The 15,223-nt window shown below is 34.8% G+C and overlaps 1 protein-coding gene across 3 annotated transcripts in view; it reads right to left on the bottom strand.

The window, feature by feature from the left end:
* Positions 1–15,223, bottom strand: part of ZNF385D (zinc finger protein 385D) — a 741,991-nt gene that overhangs the window by 16,161 nt on the left and 710,607 nt on the right. The gene's annotated exons all lie outside the window — the stretch shown is intronic.

The raw sequence follows: 15,223 nt of genomic DNA on the forward strand, positions 1-15,223 counted from the left end.
CACTAATAATACAATTTGCTAATAACGTTAAGAGTAGGTAGCAATTGCTGCTTGTCCGCTGTGAATCAATCACTTCATGAGGAAATTTATATAGATGACCACATGTAGTTTCGTATATTGATATAAAACACTCAGACCATACTTGAAAACATACAAATACACTTTACATTTTTTCTATGGGGTAACTAAATATATCCCAAACTTTCCCTTGTTAACATATGGCCTTAGTAAAATAATCTTTACAATGTATTATACTTTGTATACGTACAGTTCTACACAGAGGACTTTTAAAATAATAAATTAGAGGATAAACGCTTTTAAGATTTTTTTTATTTACTACTTGTCTTTCTATTGTCCTTCTACATTTCTTTAATTTAAAAAAAGAAAAAGTACAGATCCTTTTGTGCATGCTTGTGCAAAAGAAAGAAGATTGGAATCCTGATGATATTTCGCTTTGTCCAGATCAATAGTTTAGAAAATCATGGCCCTATTTACAAAGAGTTGTATATTCAAAACCAGGTACAAAAATCATCAATACACAAATAGAAGATATTCTAGTATGGCATATTTATTAAATGCATGTTCTATACCAGACTGTGTTCTGGGAGTTTGTGACGTAGTATTCAATGGCCACTCCTTACAAGGAATTCACAGACTAGTCCCACTAGGTTAATATCAAATGGTTTCAAGAGATGGATGACCAGGAAAGTGTTGATACCTTATAACCCTACAACCCTCTGGCTCCAAAGTTCAGATCTAAATCTGGAGAGGTCAACCTCTAAACTACCTTGTCCTTACTTCACTTGGGGAGACGCAGCTCTCATTTCAAACATGCCAATTACCGTGATGTTAGTAATGTTTACATATCCAACAACAAACTGTAAATGAGCTCTATGCTCATATCCATTCTACTCTTATACTACTTACCCTGCCTCCTGGCTGGCTGGTTCTCAACCTCCTAGTGACAATATGCATATGCTGTTTGTCCAGCTACAGCTGTTCTTGCAACTGTTTCTCATTCCACATGCTGCTGTGGTCACTACCTAATGCCACACTGAAAAGTCCATGATAAATGGATTGGGTTTTGACAATCAAGGACTGTAGTCTGCCTTCAATGAAATGCTGTCCTTATAAACGCTTACTTCTTGTAAAGCTCATACTCCCAAGAGTTGATTACGGTTATAGGATGCCTTTTAACTGGGATATCCTCTTTGATCCTGATATAGAGGTGGAAATATAGGAGAGATTGATTATGGCTTCTTTCCCAAATATGGCGTCAGAAACACTAGTCAATAAGAAGAGAAATAAAGTCTGTGTTGAGGGCTGTTATATAAAACTGTTCATCTGGATCTTATTTCCTTTGCCTGACACTTCACACTCTTTTAATCACTTCTTTTAGCTTCTAAGATCATCAAGTAAGTTTCCTTCTTTCAGTGCCATGGAGAGTTTCTGCCAACCATGTTAAAAAATCAACACACACAAACAAACAAACAAAAAACAGTCTCTCATGGCCAGAGGAGAATAAATAAAACTACTGTAACACCAATTTTTCCATCAAAATTCATTTATTCCTTTGAACACTGAGAGGTCCATTTCTTGATTAGTTTTTACTTGTCTAATAAGGTATCTGATTAAAACTGAAATATCCGGTAATAGCCAGAAAATATTTCTGAGAAGCTAGATATGGCCTAAAACACAATGACTACTTTAAGATAGTGTACTAGCTGTTCATTACACCTAACAAACCAGAAATAATTTTTTGAAAGCATGCGTATATGTCTGTGAATAAATAACAAACGGCTAGTTAATTTGCTAAGCATTTTATACACATAATTTCATTTAACCATCACACAAACTTGTGCAAATGAGGAAATTCCAGAATTTAAGGAAATTTCCCAAGGTCACACAAGTACTATGTGGTGAGCCAGGGAAAAGTGCTCCATGGAACAAAGAAATTAGGGATTTTGAAAAACAAAATATGAATGATACCATTGGCCCTGATAGTGATTCACCACAGTCAGGTCACAAACACCAGTGGGCTAAAACCATTACATTTTTTTTGTGATCAGCTCTTTGTGGAGTGACAACTGTAAATATAGAGATACTAGAACTTAGTGTAGCCACATGCTGGAGCTAGAATGTGATACGGTGGGTATTATTACATTTAAATCTAAATAAAGATATTCCTAGTGATACTCTCCTTCTAACAAATTTTCCTCTGAGTTGGCCATGTTTATTTTGTCTTGACCTGACTGTACATCGCAATCCTAAACCAACTTAGTCTTTAGTCTGTACAAAAGTACACACTGAAGAAAACCACGAATCTTCCAATCCTTGTGACAGCTGCATTTGTGTTTTTCCTAACGCCAGAGGATAATGTACATTTATACCAAAGACACCATGAGATTAGAGATACCAGATTCTCTATGCCTAGGGCTTAGTGAAGTATTAACGTTTCTTAAGGCAAGTCCCTTGCATGAGACAGACTTAGGGGAATTAGCATCAAAACGCTTAACTTCCAACGTTTCTACTTTGTGGCATCCTTTAGACAACAGAGCTGAGCACAGAGCTGTTATTGTCATTTGCAGTAAATCTGGAAGTAATGCAACCAGTTATATTTTTTATATTAAATTTAATACATAGATCTTGAGTCTATAAGGGTACGGTTACTATCAATTTGTAACCAGACATGAATTTTTCACCTACATTTTATTTATAAGTAGTGAAGAGGACTTCTTAAAATAATTAAAAAAATAAGGTAAATATATTTTAAGATTAAGCCATATTCAAAGAGAATCAACTGTTTTATAAATTCAATAAAAAATGATACATAGCAGAGATTTTCTTTAATATTATATATTAAATTACCAATTATATATAATTCTTAGCCACTCATTAAAATTGAATCTTAAATCAGTGATCATGTTAAAAGTATATACTCAATATGATGGGATGAGAATTACCTCGGTGAGCTTCCTCCCCCAAACTCTTAACTCCTGTATTACCATGAGAAAAGCAAAAAACAAACCTAAACTTAAAGACATTCTACAAAATTCCTGCCCAATAGTCTTCAAAACTGTCAAGATCAACAAAACAAGGAAGTCTGAGAAACTGTCATAGTCCAGAAGAGTTTAAGTTGACATGATGACTAAACATAATGTGGTCTTCTGGTTGGGATCCCGGGGCAAAACAAGAAAAATGAAAAGAAAAAAACAGGTACATTACATAAAAACTTAAGAAATCTGAATAGAGTATGGACTTTAGTTAATAACAATGTATCAATATTGGTTTATTAGTTTTGGCAAATGTACCCTAGGAAAGCGACATGTTGATAACAAGGGAAACTGGGTACAGGGTATACAGGAACCGTCTGTAATATCCTTGCAACTTTTCTGCAAATCTGTTCTAAAATTAAAAGTTCATTAACACTAAACAACAGAATTATAATCAGTCAACTAATAGTGCATCATTTTACTTACTTTGTAGAATTATAGTAAGAAGGGATCTTAGAACACAGTCAGAAGCTATAGTATAGTTTTCTTGGTTTTTAGATTAAGAAATTTCAGTAAATCTGTCAAGGTCACATAGTGCTCTAGGGGAGAAACTGGGACTTGACATTCCATCTCCCAATTCTGAATCTCATGCTTCTTATCCTACATTGCAATGACTTATGTGTTTAAACTTCATTCCATCAGCATTTATTAAGCAGCTATTTTGTGCTAGTTTCTATATTAAGTCACTAAGAATGACAAAGCCAATAAATATCCATCATATATTAAAGTGCTTTAGGATACATCCCATAATGACTTGAAATAATAATATTAAACTTAATCCTTAATAAGTTTTATTTATTGCTATATCCTTGCATTTATACTTGGCATGAAAAAGACACTCAATAAATATGTATTAAATGAATGAATGAATGAATGAATGAATGAAAGAACAATTACAGATAATGATTGTGGAAACACTTTTAAAGCATTTGTAAGTACTAACTCATTCAATCCTCATGAAAACCTAAGAGGGGCATACCATTTTTATCCCCACCTAGAGAAGAAATTGAGATATAGAGAGATTTGGGAACTTGCCCAAATCCAGAACTTCCAGCTGTAGCTCAATGATCTGACCTCAGTCTGACTCAGAAGCACATGATCTTCATTTACTTTTTATTGCTAAAATTTTTGTTTTTTCATGAAAGAATTGACTACCTCCCCTTCAGTTAATTCACATTGGTTATGATTTATTATTCATGTTTGAAGATAGCATCCTAAAAATTTGACTTAAAAGAGACTACATATGGCCTGAGCCACAGTCGATCATGTATGTCCAATCATCTGTTTTTATGCTAAAGTATTAAGTTGCTGGAATCCATTTAGGAATAGGAGAGAAAAGAAAAACCTACCACTCCCAAATAACCTTTTGAGCAAATGGTAAGAGTAAACCACAGACCTTCCTTACTGCATCTTTTCCTTTCTTTGTTTTTTTTTTTTTTACTTTAAAAATGAACAACTAGAATAATAATTCACTTTTCTTAATATTTCCCAAAGGCAAATTCAAATTTCTTTGCACTATTCAACGAATGACCCTCTAGGAACAATACATGTGAGAGGGAGCTAAAAATAATGGGTACAGTTCAGTGGGAAAAGAAAGGTTTAAGATGATTTGGGTTTGCATTTCTGTGCTATTTACCAGTGCCCAGCAGCAGATATTCATTATTGTAACTGTCACAATTTGGCTTTGGCATCAAAACAGACTGCTAATACTTTGTGGAATGAGGATTTAGTTGAGAATGAAAGGCAACTTTACGGTACTCTGAGTGGCCCATTTGTGGTTCTCATCCTTGTATAAAAATATTATAGATATAAAAAATCCACAAAGCATAAGAAAAGATTCCCGAAAATACCAACAATTTGAATTCCAGATCATAATAAAGAGCAGGCAAATGACATGGTCTGGGTGAAAAATTTGTTCTCCTAGATACACACCTCATAACCCAAGTGGGAGAACCAGAGCTGAGTTATTTAAGTTTTCTCCTAGGTAACAGGAATTAATCTTATGACCCAGAGATGCTCATCATGTTTCCCTGTAAATTGAAGACTTAGAGTTATATACTATTTATTTCCTTCTTCCCTGTGTGAATTTCTCACACAGTCTTGCTAGCAAGTGAGTAGAACAGCTGCCTCGTCTTAAATATGCTGACACTCTGAAGTATAAAAGGGTGCTTTATGACCAAAAAAAAAAACAAAACAAAAAACAAAAAACAAGTTTTTAGAAATTATTATTGGCGTTTTTTTCCCCATGGATTTTATTTAACCAACATTTATTGAGCACAATATCCCACTCTTAGACCCAGGCAGGTCCTTTGGCAGTCCTTGCATTGAACTCAGTACTTTAGAGGATTCCACATATCACAAGCCACTGAAATAAAAGTCTGTTTTGTGTCTTTTGATTTTGTAAAAGAGTTTGTATATCTTGTAGAGAGTGAATGGGAAATGTTGAAAAGAAAGTGAGAGCTGAACTGGGTGCCCCAAAGACCAGAGTATAGAGTGTGAGAGTTCACAAGCTTGTGTGTCTCTATCTTTATGATTGAGTGTGTCTATGTGTGTCTCTGTGTGTGTATATACCACACGTGTGTGCATGTGTGACTGGGTGTGCTGAGAGGAGGGAGGAGATCACAGCCTCTGTACGGAAACCGGAGGAGGAGATTGGTTTGTTTAAACTTGACTACCTCAAATTACTAAAATATATGTTTAAGCAAAGTTCCCCCCCAAACATTCACTCCCTCCCTTCTGCTATGATGGTATAGGAAGGGCTTCAAACTGCCTGGAAATTCTGAATCCACACAATGTGGTTGGGAAGAAAGAATACATTCTCCAGCAGGCTACCTCATGTAGGTGGGTCCAGTCATCACCCAATGTCCTGACTTTGGGAACAGCTTCTGTCCTGTCTCTCTCTGCAGATCTGTGGTACCACTTGGTAGGACTCAGGAGAGTAGATTCCTTATCCTCCAGCTCACAAGGGCAATTCCCAGGCTGTGGGGCTCCTAGGTGAAGCTTGAGCTATAATGTGTAAATATTTAGCTGTATGGCATATGGTCTCAATTTGTAGTCTTGTCTTGGCCCTGAAACTTTTGGGGTGGGATTGATTGAACTCTCATGTGTCAGATCCTGTGCTGATCTCTGGAGGTGAAGAAATAAACATGATATAGTTTGTATACTAAAGAGTGGTAGGGCTCTAACGTAATGACAGTGAAAGGAACCTGTATTTGCTCTCTTTGAGGAGGGTGAAGAGGAGTTAGCATCACTAGAAAACATCAGAAAAATAGGTTGTACTGCAAACTGATTTATCATACTTCTAATACTTTGTGCCATGCAAAGTCATCCACTGTACTTTTATAATCAAGTGAAATATTCTGTCCTATACTAAAGCGCACACAAAAGTAGTACATTATACCACCCTAAGCAGTTCCTGTCATTTTAGACATACAGGTCTACTTTTACCAGATGCTTTGATGATTATTTTGATAAAAGCCAAAAAGTTTTATGTAAACTTTCCAAGTTTTAAATTTTTAGCAAGTGTGTGTGTGTATGTGTGTGTGTGTGTGTGTGTGTGTGTGTGTGTGTGTACTTAGGCTGTCCCTCAGAAGGCAAGGTTTCTATTTTAAGGACAGATACACTGATGACAGCTAGTCTTTTTTTTTTAACCAGATAATTTGCCCTCGTTCCTTTCTTTCGAGTTCACAGGAAGAGAGTCATTCCAGGGCAGAAGACTCGTCAGCTATGTGTAATGTTCATAACTTAATACCCGGCGATATTCTTGGTTGGTAACAGTTACCTCAGCAGTCTCTAATGTCTTATCACATTGGAGTCTTACGAGTAGTTTCGGAAAGTCAATGCGGATTTTATTCCCTATTTCTATAGTATAATACATACACACACACACACACACACACACCAGGGGTGCAAAAAGATGTATACACATTTAAGATATGTTATTATATCTATTCTCAACCAGTACTTCACCATACTCAGAAGTGTCTGGATGCTAATGGTAACCGCTTGGAGCACCTTTTGTAACTGCAGAAGTCAAACGTGACTTGTAGTCATCTTTTGTTATAAATATATATTGAATATTACAATTAATATAGTTTTCTTCCTTCTTAAAATATGTATACATTTTTTTGGCACCCTCTGTATGTATGTATACACACACACACACATACTCACTCTGTAACACAACTGGAACAAAACTTGCCTTATATTTGGTAATTGTTAAACACAGAGGCTGCTGTCAAAAAAATTGTTCTGTTAGACATTTTCCCTTCTTTGAAAAGTTGAGGTCCTATCCTTGAAAGGCACTAGACTGAAATTGGAATAGTAATATAAACAGCAAATCTCTGACTTGCTAACCCAAATTTTCACCCTTAATCATTTTTGCCGTATAATTTTTAAAACTCTGTTTCTTTCATACTATTTTCTCTATGGTCTTTTGGTTCTCCCCACATCCAACATTGATGGGGCCACGATGTTGGAAACTTGTGAATCTGAAATAATCCTGTTCCTGGAAACTAGTGGTTCTAAAATTTTCGTAACCATCATAATCGTAACCAGGGGGTTTGATACAAGCACAGACTGTGGACTCCAGAGTTTATGATTCCTAGGTATGGCTTAGGGCCTGAATATTTGCATTTCTAACAAGTACCCAAGTGTTGCTGCTGCTGGTAGTCTAAGGACAACACTTCAGGAACCCCTACTGACAGATCTGCCAATTGATTTCTGCATTAGCTTAAACGGGCTTAGCTTTAGAGCTACAATATCACTTAAACAGACAATCATGAAAGTCAAAAAGGGAAATGAGGGAGCGGGTGACCACTGTCCTATTTTTGCCTGTGACTAAGGGAGTTCCTGAGACATGGGAATTTCAGTACTAAAACAGATCAAGTTCCCGACAAGCCAAGACAAGTTGATCGCCCCAAGCGAGATTTCAGAATAAATTAGAAACAATTCTTTAAAAAAATATTTTGAATACTACCTAAGTAAGCCATACACATTTCTATTGAAAGATGAATTTTTGGAAATATACGCAATGATAAATGAGGGAGGATGGAGACACATTCAGATCCTTGAAGCCGAAATAAACAACCATGCAGCTTACTTAACCTCCCACTTAACAGTGAAACCTGGGGTGCATTTATAAGAATGTAGTCTTCTCTCCCTAACTTAGAATCTATGTTTCCAAGGGAATTAAATTTCCTATATTGCTCACAGAATATGTGCTTTATCCCTACTGAATGTAAATTAATTCAAAATAAATTAATTCAAAACGAAGTTAATCAGAAGGTAAGATGGCTAGACCTTGAGGGTTAATTGAGTGGATCTGCCCCCTGGACATAAACTTGATAAACACCAAGAAGGGGTTAGTTTTGTCAGAATTTGTGAACTTTCTGATAAATAGTACAAAAGGGAAAGAAAAGGGAAGACAAAAAGAAAATCAATTTATTCCAAAGCTATTTTAAGTAGCTTGGATGCCACAAGAGTAGGGACAGGCCTTTATAGGCTTCTAATGGAGATTCCCCTCCCCGCCCCTTAATCCCCCTCTCCCCCCCACCCCGCCCCCTTCAATAAGGCAGAAGAAAAAACAAAGTTTTTTTTAAATCTGTAAATGGTGCTTCCCGTGTTCCAAGAGCTTTCCGAGGGGAGAAAAAGTGTGCGCCACAGTAAAAGTTGCCATTTTTCATTAATGAGAAGACCTGTGTATTGAATAAACTGAATTTGAAGTCAAGGGATGGTTTTTCCGTGAAAACCTCTGATAGTTTATCTGTTCATAGTGGCAGTCTTCTTCCTTTTGGCCAGGTGCTTTAGGTTAAAAGTAAGGGTCTGCCTGTGCCCTTAATTTTCATATCTAACTACTAAGGCTTATGACATGATAAATCATGAATCTTGAAACCTTTTACTAACTGAAATTGAACACAAAGTGAGGGAGAGTGTGCCTGCTGACTAGTGAATTTAGAATGTGTAAAGAATTGAGAGAGTGGAGACAGTCACGCCCAGCCTTTTAGGATACCAATCCTTGCTGTAGAATCCTATTTGGCAGCCCATAGTATAAAAAGGAAGTAATACTTGTCAGCGCTTCAACGTCTTTGTACCTTAGAGCTGGGTTGAAGATAGGAAAACAAGCTCTCCTAATGGATGGCACCATGATAAAATATTTAGTGTGGATATAATTTAGAACATTATTCCATCTGGTCTCAGGCATTTTATTGAATGTGTAAGAGTTACTTAGCAGTTTTTATTACAATGTTAGTGCTTCATAGATTAACTATACGGAAAACTTTTAAATCACCAGAATGAAACCATGATGTAACTGATGTATGTGCACATGTCACATTCAGACATCTAGATTTAAAAAAAAAATGTTTTTTCAAATTTCAGGGGACCAGGAAAGTAGTTTTCAGGGAGTAAGTTCCACTACATAAATTATGGGAAATGGTTGGCAAAGGTGAGAGAAATACAGAAAAAGAGAGGGTCTTTAAAAAATTGAGAAAACACATTATACATTTTTAAATGACAATTTTTCAACAACCACTAAGCATTCCATTTAAACGATAAACTGCGTTATCTCAAGAACCAAACTACCAGTCATTTCACCCCAAACAGAAAGTTATTATTATTTTTCCCTCCGCAGAACACAGAACAAGAGGGAGGTCATCATAAATGCAATCACTTTTTGATAGAATTTCTCTCTTCAAAGTAGTTGTTCCCATGTAACGTTAATATAATTCAGCCAAGAAAAAAATTAAGAGTTGAAGGACACATAAAAATCAGGGAAAATGTACACATCAAAACAGAACAGGAAAAATCAGAATTCTCCTCATTATTTACTGAAAGGTTGGCTGCTGAAAAATGAATAGAACTGCTTGGAAACTAATAAAATCTAGAGCAAATGCCTCTCAGTGAAGCCAACAGACCTATTTCTAAAATGGTAAGATTCCCTTTTTATCTGCAGAAACCATATAAACCAGATTTTCATGAAATTCCAGATATAAAATTATCTCTCCTATTATTTCAAAAAACTATCACACTGTTGAAGAAATTCTAAGCTATAACAGACTGCCTCTTGCACAATAATTCACCACACTGTGTATTCTGTTTGTTTTTGATGATACATTCATTGTAATTGTATCATCATTTCACCAAAACACTTATTGAAACACTAAAAAACATGTCAATCTCTTTTTCGTTTAAATAATGCAGAACAACCATTTTGATTTTCCTTTGCCTCATTTAAGATACAAGTTATTTTGGCATTATTAAACAGGTCAAAATCCAATTGCTTATTTTGAGTATATACTCGGGGGCAGGAAACTTCTTGCTTAGCTCTAGCAAGATTTAACACAATTTTTTAAGATGGGTATATTTTGAAGGTAGAGCTATATTAAAGGATAGACCATTTGAGAATTCATTTCAAAATAAATTTGTATAATCTCTGATGGTTAGTACTGGCCATTTAGATGTAGAATGCTGAGTATTTTTATGGCTACCAAAGGATAGAAATCTAGTTCCATGTGATAGACCTCTCAAGGGATGATGACATTTTTATTCCATTTCACTGTTTGGGATCTCATTTCATGAGTCAAATCTTAGAGATGCTTTAATACAAGTAGACATTCTGAAATTTCATCATTAATTTAGATAAAATCATTTAAATGTATAATTCTTTGTTAAGCCTTAGTAAACAATATTTTATTTAGGATACATATTTGTAGAGCTGTTTTTAATTATCACTATTTCCACTTTTAACAAAACCCAACTGTGAAATCAAAATTAAAAGCCAGCACTTTGGGTAAACAACTTTGTTTTATAGATCACGTTTTAAAAATTAATTTTCTTGGAATATATTTTCTTTGTTTCTGCATCCTGTTTTCAGTACACCTGTTTAAAATCAACATTAGGTTCTTTTGATGAGGTTTCTCTAGAAATGGAATGACTAGTCTTACTGAAATGTGTGACTCGTTTTGTTCACATCCTTACTGGCAGGCTCTTCTTGCTCAAGGAGAAAGCCAGGCCAAAAGTGCTAGCCGTCCAGGATGTGTGGAGTGAAAAGTCTGAGTGGATAGGAGTGTGCGAGGCAGACCACATCTAAGCCTGGCACTTGGAAAGCTGTTGCCAAGGAGTCAATGTCACAGCCAAGTCATGACAGCCAATTCACAGGGCTGGGGAGAGAAGTCAGAGCCAGAAGTCAAGCTGGGTGAGAAGAAACAGCACAGGGGTATTTGAGGACATGGCGTAAGACCATGGCAAGTTATTTTTAGCATGAAAGCCTTACCTCTTGGGCAACTCTGTCATGGTTTTACCTAGGAAAGAGTACTCATGGCCACTGACAGGCCCCTCCCAGAGAAGAAGAGAAGAGGCACAGGAAAAGATAGTAGCTATGTGTCTAGAGATTTGGGGCCTTATGCTCCTGGATCACACTGTAGGAAACTGGTATGAACAGGTGGACAAAGCAAGCACAGGGCTAAGGCTTAAGCTCCTTTCTCTTTCCCTCTTTGGCTCAACTCATCTACTCCCAACCTCATCAAAAATAAAATAACAATACAAATAAATAAATAAAAACATGTATATAGGTGTCTCTCCCTTTGAGATTTCAATTTGCTCCCATAAGCTGTCCCTCATTAAGGACATTTCTAAAGAAAGCAAATTAAAAACTCCAGATTGGATTGGGGGAGAGAGCAAGAAAGAAAAGAAAAACGACCAAGGATTGGGCAGATCAACTACTAAGGTTGAGTTATATCATTTGGTTCAGCAAAATCATCTTTCCTCAGAAGTTCATCCAGAGAACACTGCTGCTTAGGCCTAGCTTTGTAGAAACACAGTGTTTTTAAACCGAAATTGAAGCCAAAGTAAATTCACGTAGATAACTTAAGTGCACAGATAATTCTAAGTATTGGGGAACTTCTTGAAAAAATGCGTAGACATAAAAAATAATGTATTTTATTTACACACATCTTTAGTTTCACTTGACATATGGTATATTTTACCTTTAGCATTGCAATGCCATAATTTCAGTGGTCATTTGCTTTTATTTACCGTGTTTCCCCGAAAGTAAACCCGGGTCTTATACTAAGTTGTGCTCCAAAAGACGCATTAAGGCTTATGTTCAGGGCATATCATCCTGAAAAATCATGGCTTATTTTCTTGTTAGGTCTTATTTTCGGGGAAACACGGTAACACTTCAGAAAAATTCCATTGTGACTTAACCTTCAAAATACAATTCTAAAGCCAGTAAAAGTCTCTTCTCTGCCTGACGTGTCAATCTGGGTTAATATAAATGTTTCCTCAGACTGCAAGTTTAATTAAGTTGAGTAGATCTGAATGAGATCGAAATTATTTGTATTTGCTTATTAGCTCTGTTTTTTGCAAGATAAGAGAGAGCTAGAAGGAAAAGAAACAAGACAGAAGAGTTAGAGAGATGTGTGTGTTTCATTTGCCCTTCTAAATGATAGATTTTATAGGAAGAAAACCTTTGTGAGCTTCTCCTCTTAAAGGATATTTTTATAAGTCAGCCCAGATGGATCAATGGGATGAACCAATCCGTAGGATTTGGTTGAAATTCTTCTCCTTCAATATTTGAAGGTCCCATCATTACAGATGCTCTGTTTCTACTGAGGAATATATCCTGTTAAGATTTCTGAGATGCTAATGGAAAAGGTGCCACCAGGAATAATGATTTATGAATTCTGATACGACAATCACTAAAACACACAAATGAAAGGTAAATGCCAAAAAGTCTACACCTGATTATGCAAGATATATGTTATACAATATACTCACAATGATAGATAATGAATTACTCAAAATGAGAAAAAGGCTGCTTCTTCAACAGTAATGAAATTTAGAATAAGGATGTGTAAAACGAGACAGCAGTTAGTCCAACAACCTAACTGCTGCCTAGTTTTATACATCCTTATTCCAAATTTCATTACTGTTTCATGAATCAGCTATCACGTATAACAGTACATTCCATTTGAAAGTAAACCTAAATAACTATAAAATCAAACAAATATGTAATAAATAAAAGATGCAAGTAAGAGTAATGCCCAACATTTGTTTAGTCATTTTTAGTTTTCAAATAAATTTTATAGATATTTCTCTTTTTATCTTCAAAACAATACAGTGAGATAGACACTTGGGTTCTTAATTTATAAAAGAGAAAATTGGCTCATTAATATAAAGTCACTTGCTAGAACTATATAGCTATTAATTAGGAAAACCATCATCAGTAACAAGATTTTTCAGGGTTTATTGTCGCCTCCTGGTAGAAAATATTCAAACATCAAGAGCTATGTGGGAAAAAAAAATACCTAATATCAATAGGAATTTACAAAATCATATAGTAATATTTATTTCTACAAAAACATTATTGCTAAGACAATGTGTAAGACTGGAACACATTATATATTTAGTTTGAAACTAAATTTATAGTACTTAGAATAAAGATGTATGTATTAAACATTTTTGTGTAACAATATTACTATATTATTTAAACTTAATGAACCATGTAAGATTTTTAATACCTACTTATATTTACTAAGGTTTCTAGCCTCACTTTTAGAAATTATAATCATTTAAAACAAGCAAACAAACAAAAAAAGACAAAGGTATCCTTTTAAAATAGGGGTTACATTACATTCTCTCTTCTTCTCAAACTACGATAGTGCCTTCTTACTTGACCCCAAACAGTAGCCAGTGTCCAACTGGAAGCTTCCCTACTTAGATCAGGAAAAAGACAAGAATGTTCCTTTCATCACTGCTATTCAACATTGTACTGAAAGTTCTAGCAAGGACTATTAAGCAATAAAAAGAAATAAAAGCTATCTACCTTGGAAAGGAAAATGTAAGACCATTCACAGATGGTGTGATCTTATATATAGAAAACCCCTAAAGAATCTTAAAAAAAAAAAATAGAGATAATGGACAAGTTCAGCCAAGTTGCATAATGTACAAGATCAATGTACAAAACTCAGTTGTATTTCTATACACTAGCAATGAGCTACCCGAAAATGAAACTAAAAAAAAACAATTTGCTTTACCATAGCACGGAAAAGAATAAAATACTTAGGAATATATATATAATCAATGAAATGGAAAACTTGTACTCTGAAAACTATAAAACATTGCTGAAAGAAATTTTAAACCACCTAAATAAATGGAAAGATATTCCTTACTCATGGACTGGAAGAAAACATTGCTAAAATGGTAATACCTCCTGAAGTAATCTATAGCTTAAATGTGAAATCTGTCAAATTTCCAATGGACTTTTTTTGTAAAAATGGGTAAGCTGACTTAAAGTTTACAAGAAAAGAAGGGATCCCAAATAACCAAACCAATATTGAAAAAGAAAAATAACATTGGAATACCAACACTTCCTGATTTAAAAACTTACTAAAAAGTTACAGTAATCAAACCAGTGTGGCATAAGGATAGACGGACATACAAATCAACGGAATAAAATTGAGAGTTTAGAAATAAATGCATACATCTATGGTCAATTGATTTTTGACAGGGTGACAAGGCAATTTAATGAAGAAAGAATTGTCTTTTCAACAAATGGTGGTGAAACAGTACACCTGCATGTAAAAGAACGAAGCTAGACCCATGTCTCATGTCATATACCTCTCAAAATGAATCAACGACCTACATGTAAGAGCTAAAATTATAAAACTCTTAAAAGGAAACATAGTTGTAAATATATATGTGACCTTGGATTAAGCAATGGTTTCTTAAAAAATCATAGTAAAAGTACAAAAAACAAAGAAAAAATAAATAAATTGGACTTCATCAAAATTAAAACCTCGTGTGTGTATCAAAAAAGTGATAACAATAATCCCTAGATAGGAGATAATATTTGCAAATCATATATCTGCAAAGGTTCTAGTGTCCAGAAAATATAAAAAAACTCCTATAATTCAACAATAAAAACATAAACAACCCAATTAAAAAATGTACAAAAGATCTGAATAGACATTTCTCCAAATAAGAAAAACAAATGGCCAATAAATACATGAAAAGATGTTCAACACCATTAGTCATTAGAGAAATGCTGATCAAAAACACAATGAGATACTATTTCATATCCATTAGGATGGCTGTATTAATGATAAAAAATTAAATTAAAAAAAAACAAAAAATAAGTGTTAGCAAGAATGTGGGGAAACTGGACTCAT

Source organism: Rhinolophus hipposideros, assembly GCF_964194185.1.
Source record: "Rhinolophus hipposideros genome assembly, chromosome: 14".
In the NCBI taxonomy this organism is placed as follows: Eukaryota; Metazoa; Chordata; class Mammalia; order Chiroptera; family Rhinolophidae; genus Rhinolophus; species Rhinolophus hipposideros.